Raw genomic sequence first — 8823 nt, 5'->3', positions numbered from 1 at the left:
CTAGGCAAAAACATAGGTCAAAGTCAACACCGAACCCCAAGTCCGAATACCTAGCCTCGGGACCAATCCCGAGCCCCCGGGAAGTCCTAAATCCCCAAAACAAAGCGGCGGAATCGAGCCCCGAACCCTAGGTCAAAATCCCTCATAAAAACCCAAAAATTCACCTCTGTGAACAGTGCAGCGCTACAGCGCTCTAAAGAGGGCGCTGTAGCGCTACAAGCAGAACACTCCCCCCAGAACAGGGGCTAGCGCTACAGCGCCCACTGACTAGCGCTGTAGCGCTAGTTGCAGCCCAGCAGAACCAAAAATCGCATCTTGCGATTTTCTCCTCCCATTTCAACTCCAAACTTGTCCAAACCTTTTCCAAACCCAAAATCAAGCTTATACACACTCCACACTCATCCCAAGAACCCCAAGAACTCAAAACCCAATCACATTCAACCCAAATCTCAAAATCTAATATGATGAACTCAAAAACCAGAAATTCAATCAACAACAAAGTTAAAGGCTTAGAATTCTTACCATTGATGCAATTTCGACCTTGATTCAACCCTAGGCCTCCTTAGCTTGTTCATCCTCAAAGCTTGCCCAGAAATCCCCTAAAGTTCCCAACAACTCAGTTCAAAACACAGCTCAAACCAGCCAAAACCCTAAAACAGAAATCCTCAAGAACTTACCTCAAGTTTCAGATGTTCTTGCTAATCCTTGCCAAGTCTTCAAGTGTGACCTTAAGATTCTTGATGCACAGCCTATCCTAGCTCCCCACTGAGCTTGACCTCAAGAAAAAATGAAGGGAAGAGGTGCTAGAACCCCCAAACCGATCCCTTAGAAAACCCATCAGTTTTCTCTCTTTTCTTTCTTTCCTTTTTCCTTTCTTTTTCAGCCCCTTTACTCTATTCTACAAAATCCACTAAGTGTATAAAGCCTTATTTATTCTATCTTCAAAATCCAATTGACCAAAATGCCCTCCCTATTAATTCTAAACCCCTTTTTCCCAAGTAGGGCCATTTTAGTCATTTACCCAATTCCCGCTAATCCTCAAGTGTCTCTAATATTTTCCCGTTGCTTCCCAATACCTGATAAATCACCAAATAATTATCCCCCATCATCAAAGTAAATCTCAAGCTATTTCTCTGAATTCCTGTTCATACCTCCAGGCTCGCCCCGAGCCGGGTATAAATTCCCGTCATGAATTTCTGCTAGCCTGCTCACTGGGATCGCCTCGAGTCACAAATCACATATACATCCACATCACAATGTGGTCTCAACAATCATCACATAACAATGCAGTTATGCCCAACATGGCCAAAATTACAATTATGCCCTTCTAACACGATCCGGGCCTACATGCATACTAACATACATAGTCATGCATCTCAGATAAACAAATGGTCATATAACATGCTTTAAATCATAACCATGCATTTAATTCATTAAAATCACACGTAAATCCCATCATGCCCTCCTGGCACGCTAATCAAGGCCCTTAAGCCTTAATAGCGAATTTGGGTCGTTACACTTCCTTTGCAATGAATGTATGTCTTCTAACAATACAATATAATTAGATTCCCAAAGTTGTGATTAGAAACCTGACAGTGAATGAGTATCGTGAAGAAAAGATGTATTAATTCCTTTCCAGTTGCCCATATTGTAGCTTCAGTCAAGAAATCTATCCACTCTTTATCATCGTCTTATAATCCCAAAACATAGCATGCGACTTTAAAATTAGGATATGTCACCTCATTTACTATTCTAATACTTTCATACAAAGTGCTTCCTTTGAAAAAATTGTGCAACATTCTCATATAGAAGCATTCTCTAGTCAGAGGACGTGCGAAGTAAATTCTTCCAATTGCCAAGAAATTTTTTGTCCTAGTCCATGTATACTACTTTGAATTCCAAAACCAACTTATAGGGAAATCCAATAAGTTAGCTCTCGTGCATCATCATAATTCTTGTTTGCCTCCAACCATTCAGTGAACTTTGTTTTGTCTATGACAGGTATGCAAACAACATTTTCAACACATTTTTCTTCTTCGGATATTACTGTGTGCTCTCTAGGTAAATGAAATGGTAATCTTTTGATTACTGGATATTTGTAATGCATGTCAAATTAGAATATTCTCCATCAAGCTTTAGTCGCCGAAATATATCTGTAATCCAAATATGTTTTGATCTCATCTATTTCTTTGGCAGTGTCAATAAATTCCATTGTTGCAGTAGTTCTGTCAGACCCTTTATGAACATATTTGAAAAGGTATTTGACTGATCTAGAGTAATTGTAAACCTTGACATTAATAAGTGCATCAAATTTGACAATCAAATTCCTATGATAAGGGACTACATATTGATTATCTAAAATGATACATTTCTTTTCGACATGAATACCTGTATTTCTCCTTTTGTAGATTGCAAAACCATTTGTGTCGATTGTCGTTTGATCGTTGAATTTTTTTGGAAAATATTTTGTGCACCTTTCTTGCATCATACATGGAGAGTTTGATTTGAGTTTTCCACAAGGTCCATAAATCATAAATTTATTGACAACATTATAACTATCAAGATCAACATTTAAGTCTGGGATTTCCGCGCTTATTATATAATCAATATGGTCTGTTAAAGGATTTTTCAATGTCGAATGCAAGACAAGTAGTATGTTTGCATGAGGCAGTCCTCTTTTTTGGAACTCAACTGTGTATATACTTGCATGTTACATCCCACACCTTTTATCACTCAATTGTGAAATTTGTGAGGAACATTTATTATCTCTTATAGTTTCAAGTATGAAAAGAAAGTATGACAGATATTGGGAGGATGTAGAGAATATCAATGTCATGTTTTAGTTGTTGTTGTGCTTGATTCTAGGTATAAGTTGAAGTATCTTAAATATTGTTTTGAGAGTGTTTATGATGCTGAAACTGTTGCAAAGATTGTGCTAAAGGGGGAGTAAACCCTTAATCATTTGTATGCTTTTTATAATGTGGATAACAAAAGTGTGGGTGGGTGATGACATTGTTAATCAAATGACTTCTTCATTTGATATCCTTATTTGGTTGAAGGATGATGGTGGGAGATATAAGGTTTTGTCATTGATTGCTAGAGATGTTCTTGATGTTCCTATTTGTACTGGGGCCTCTGAATCTGCGTTTAGTACTAGTGATCATATTTTAAACTCATTTAGTAGTTCTTTGAGTTCAAAAATGGTGGAGGCATTAGTTTGTACTCAAAATTGGTTGAAGGCATCACATGAGTGGCACCAAGTTAGAAAACACTTGGATGATATCCAAGCATGTGACTTCCTTGATGAAGGTAAATATATTATTTGTTCTTTCATTTTGTTTATTTCTTATAAATTATATATCAATATGATATTTTATTTTTAATTGTAGACACCCCGAAAAAGGAAATACAACACCCAAAACAGATAAGATGACAACTGAAAAAGTGGTTGTTTGTAACGTCCCAAAATCTCTTATAGAATTAAGTGTATGGATTAGCGTGCCAAGAGGACATGTGGGGGTAATTATGTGGTTATTATGTTTATGTAATTGAGTATGCATGATATGTGTATTAAACGTGTTTAAAGACCCACTTTTGTCAAAAAGGGCATTTTCATAATTTTGACCCGTTGATGGTATAATTGTAATTTGACATGTTATGTGCTTGAGACCACAATATTATGTGGATATATTTATGATATTGGACATTAGTCGATCCTATTGAGAAATTTAGCAAAAAAGTCACAACGGAGATTTATACCTGGCTCAGGGTGAGCCAAATGGTATTTTGGTAATTTTACACATTTTGAGAATTATTGGTAAATGAGATATTTTGGGGAAAAATATTGGCTTTTGGAGAATTAGTGAATTAAATTGGGAATTATAAGTATAAGATAAGGTTTAGTGGGAATTTAGGGAAATGACTAAAATGCTATTGGCGTTTAACTTTGAAGTTAAGTAAGGCAAGGGGCGAAATGGTCATTAGACCAATTGGTAGAGAATTTTTAGCTACGTCTAGAAGCCAGCTGCAGTTCACATTTTAGGCCTCAACACTCTCCTCTTTGGTCATCTTCAATAACTCACCCAAGGACATCAAAGTTCGAAAGGAATCTAAGCTAAATCAAAGAGTTGGAAGAATTCTCAGGAGAAAATGAAGGGATTCAAGAGACCTAAAGCTATCAAGAAGCTATATACTTAGCTAAGAATTTAGAAGTTCAGAAAGTTATTATCATTCTTACTTTAAGCTTTTCAAGTTTTTGGTGTGTTCTTGAGTATTTGGGAAGTTTGGGATTTAAACTTAAATTGATTTGTTTAAATTGTAGGATTGAGTGAATAAAGTACATAAATTTTTTTAGAGGCTTAATTGGGGTTCGAAATTGGTTTGAAGTTATGGATTTAGAGTTTAAATCTTGGATTTTTGGAAAAGAGCGAGTTTAGAACTTAAAACTTGCTATTTTGATTCATGACTTGGATTGTATGTTTGATTGAGGTCTATAGGTTGTATAATTGTGATGTGTCTTTTTTATGGGCACTTTGAATTGGAGAAAAACTGAGTTTTTGGGTTTGTATTTGCTGGGTTTTGGGCCTTGAAAAATGGAGAAATCGCTGGGAAACGAAATGGGGAATAACACTTTTAATTCTAGGCAATTTTGGGTTTCTGGCAGCCTAGCACGACCACGCTAGGTTGTGGCGCGACCACGCCAGTGTCCCATAAAAGGTGAAATTTTGAATTGAAATTAGGGTTTCGAGACTAGGATCGCAACCGCGCTGGGCAGGGCGCAACCACGCCAGTGCCCTAGAAATCCCAAAGTTTTTGTGGGCACGACTGCGTCAGGTGTCCCGAAATGTTAGTATTCTAAATTTTTGGAAAAAGGCCTAAGGTCTCACGAATCTGATTTGGGGCCCCACTTGGGGGCTCAGGGGACGTTTCTAGTGCCCCATTTTTTTTTGGAAACAATGGTTCTGATAGTTAGGGTTTTGATTGGAACCCAAGATCTAGATTTGATTCCTAATAAGTGTACACCTTCGTTGTGACTAGGGTTTCCTCGAGACTCGGGAAAGGGATCGCACTCGAGGTCGCTCCATCTTTAGCATAGAACTGAGGTAAGAAAACTGGTATGTGCACATATAGCATATTTGTTGTCATGCATATTAATATTGAATTATCTGGGAATGATGGGTGCAATTGACATTCAGCCATTGTGTGTAACATGGGCCAGTCCACCATTGTGTGTAACATGGGTCATGAAGGCGAGTTCAGTTTGAGGGTGCAGTCCCCACTTGCCCGACATGGACCGTAGGCTTGGCGTCGGAGTATGAACCTCGCTCGGTCAGCTCGTTTGGCAAGGCTGTTTTCCTGGGTCGTGTAAATGATTCGTGTGATTGAAATAAATATACTTGTGACCTATGAAACATATTAATGATTTATATGATTGGAATAAATGCACTTTGTATTTGTGAAACATGTGTTTAATGCTTATAAATAATTTGTTTACCATTATGCCATGTGGGGTTTTCTTGCTGAGCCTTGGCTCACGGCTGCTTTATGGTGAAGGTAATGGCAAGCTAGACTTGGACTAGCCATGAGTTGGAGGGCTTTGGAGCGGTGCCTACATATTTTGCCTGCTTGGCCACCACAGTTAAATTATTTTGGGGAACTTAGAACCGTTATGTAATGACCCGACTATTTGTAAGACCCCGGACCATTAAAAACTACTATGACATAGCTACTAATTTGAATACATACATAAGAAATAACATAACTTTATTTAAAACCCAAAATATTGTACCAATACAAAAAAAGGTAAAAATATAAAATAAAATGTGATATGGTATGGGATCCCATTATTTATAAAACATAAAACATAAACTTTAATTGTTTAAATACTAAATGCGGAAATACCTCAAAACATAATTTAAAAGACTTTAAACAACGTCATCCTCAATCTTCACGCAGTCCATTCAATCCATTCATCCTCAACACACATGCCAAGCTGCCATGAATCTTTCCCGCCTTCCATGTTCATTTTCCTGCATCAAGCTAAAAATAAAGGAATGAGCCTAATGCCCAACAAGGAAAATCTACTAACAACATACATCATAAACATAAGACTATAACATAAACATATACTATAAAAACGTATATCATATAGGACTACAATATTAATGGCCATTAACTCATTAACATGGCATGTGATAAAACCATCTAGGTCCTCTATCTACTAATCGAGGTAGGTTAGATCACAAGATAGTATATGATAACCCATCTAGGTCCTCTGTCTACTAATCGAGGTAGGGTAAATCATAACTCTAAACCACTGAGTGACAAAAAAAATTCAAATCTTTTTCATTTTATAATCATTTATTTATTCAAATTAAAAGGGGTTGGTTTCACTCCTTGAACTCTATAAAACCTAGTGCTCATCCATTTTCTTCATTCTTCAAGCATTTGATCAGAGCCTCCAAGGTGCTAGTGTTACTATAGAGAGATACACTTGGGTTTTGGGTTAAAGCTATATCATTCTAAGCTTTTATAAACACTTGGGAAGTGAGAAATAGTGTGATTTCGGTATTGAGGTTTAGAACAATCCATAAGGTCATTCAAGGTATTCCTATTCCTTAAGTCCAGTTCTTTATGATTCTATAGTTTTCTTTAGTTTTTTTTTTATTTAGATCCCAACTCTTGTAATTGATTCTTGATTAGGTATTTAAGTTCTTGAAACTTAAGGTTCTTCTTGGTAAGTTTCTTCTTGATGGTTTAGTTCTCATTTCAACTTTATTCTTTAGAGATTCTCACCATTTTACAGTTGGTTTATAGGAGTGTTCTAATCCCGTTCTTGTTCCCAAATATCTCGGCTTTTGGTAAGGAAAATAGGATAGATTTTATGTACTTATATGTTATGATATGTTTTTATGTTAGTCGATATGTTTATGCTATGATATGTATATGTATGATATGTTTTTAGTCGCTTGGGCATATGACTTGCTTAGATAGCAAGCCCCAAGATTATTTATCATTTCATGGGTTAGAGTTATGATTTACCCTACCTCGACTAGTAGATGACCTAGATGGGTTATCATATACTACCATGTGATCTACCTACCTCGATTAGTAGACAGAGGACCTGGATGGTTTATCACATACCATGATAATGAGTTAATGGCCATTAATATTGTAGTCCTATATGATATAAGTTTTTATAGTCATATGTTTTATAGTATATGTTTATGTTATAGTCTTATGTTTTTGATGTATGTGTTAGTAGATTTTCCTTACTGGGTATTAGGCTCACTCCTTTATTTTTAGTGTGATGCAGGGAAATGGTTTATGGAAGGCGGAAAGATTCATGGCAGCTTGGCTTGTGTGTTGAGGATGAATGGATTGAATGGACTGTGTGACGATCAAAATCGAGGATGACGTTACTTTTAGTCTTTTAAATTATGCTTTGATGTATTTCCGCAATTAGTATTTAAACAATTAAAGTTTATGTTTTATTTTTTATAAACAATGGGATCCCATACCATACCATATCACATTTTATTTTTATACTTTTATGTTATTGATACAATATTTATTTTGGGTTTTCAATAAAGTTATGTTATTTCCTATGTTTGTATCAAAATAGTAGTAGCTATGTCTACTAGTTTTAATGGTCCAATGTCTTAGAAATAGTTGGGTCATTACAAGTGCTGCTTATTTGTTCATGGTAGTCCTGTCACGAAGTCCATGGCTATATCTTCCCACTTCCATTCTGGGATACTAAGCGGTTGCAATAAGCCTGTAGACCGCTGATGTTCTGCTTTCACTTGCTGGCATACTAAGCATTTAGACACATATTCTGCTATGTCTTTCTTCATTCCTGGCCACCAATACAATTCCTTAAGGTCGTGAGTCATCTTGGTCGACCCTGGGTGAAATGAGTATGGAGTATTGTGTGTCTCTTCTAAAATCTTCATCTTAATTCTATGGTCATTCGGCAGGCATACTCGGTCCTTATATCTCAAGAACCCCTGTCCTGATATAGAGAAATATGTGACCATGCCTTCTTTGACCGCACCCATATGTGCCACAAATGTGTGATCATGCCCTTGCCCGATCCGTATATCTTCTAACAGATTTGACTGGATGGACAAGTTAGCTCTTGCTCTTGCTGGATGGACAACTACTTCTATGCCGGCATTGATCAGCTCTTGCTGAAGTGGCTTTTCTATTCCGAATATTGCTGCTAGGTTCCCATAACTCTTTCTGCTTAGCGCATCAGCAACTACATTTGCTTTTCCTGGGTGGTATAGGATTTTGAAGTCATAATCCTTTACTAGTTCTAACCCCCTACTCTGCCTCATGTTGAGCTCCTTCTGCGTGAAGAAATACTTTAAGCTCTTGTGGTCCGTATAAATCTCACGCCTTTCTCCATAAAGATAGTGGCTCCATATTTTCAATGTGAAGATCACCGCTGCCAACTCCATATCGTGCGTTGGATAGCGTTGCTCGTATTCCTTCAGCTGCCTTGAGGCGTAGGCTATCAATTTATCATTCTGCACCAGCACACAACCCAAACCTTGCTTCAACGTATCACAGTATACTACAAACTTGTCGTTGGGTGTCGGTACGCAAAGTACTGGTGCTGAGCATAACTTATCCTTGAGCAACTGGAAACTCTCTTCACATCTATCCATCCAGTTCAATCTTTATTGTTTCCAGGTCAGGTTGGTAAGCCGAGTGGATATCTTAGAAAAGCCTTGTACAAACCTCTGATAATAGACTGCTAGCCCGAGAAAACTTCTAACCTCTAACGCATTCTTAGGTCTTGGCCAATCCTTTACA

Source organism: Humulus lupulus, chromosome 1 (assembly GCF_963169125.1).
Source record: "Humulus lupulus chromosome 1, drHumLupu1.1, whole genome shotgun sequence".
Lineage (NCBI taxonomy): Eukaryota > Viridiplantae > Streptophyta > Magnoliopsida > Rosales > Cannabaceae > Humulus > Humulus lupulus.
This window is presented reverse-complemented; position numbering follows the sequence as displayed.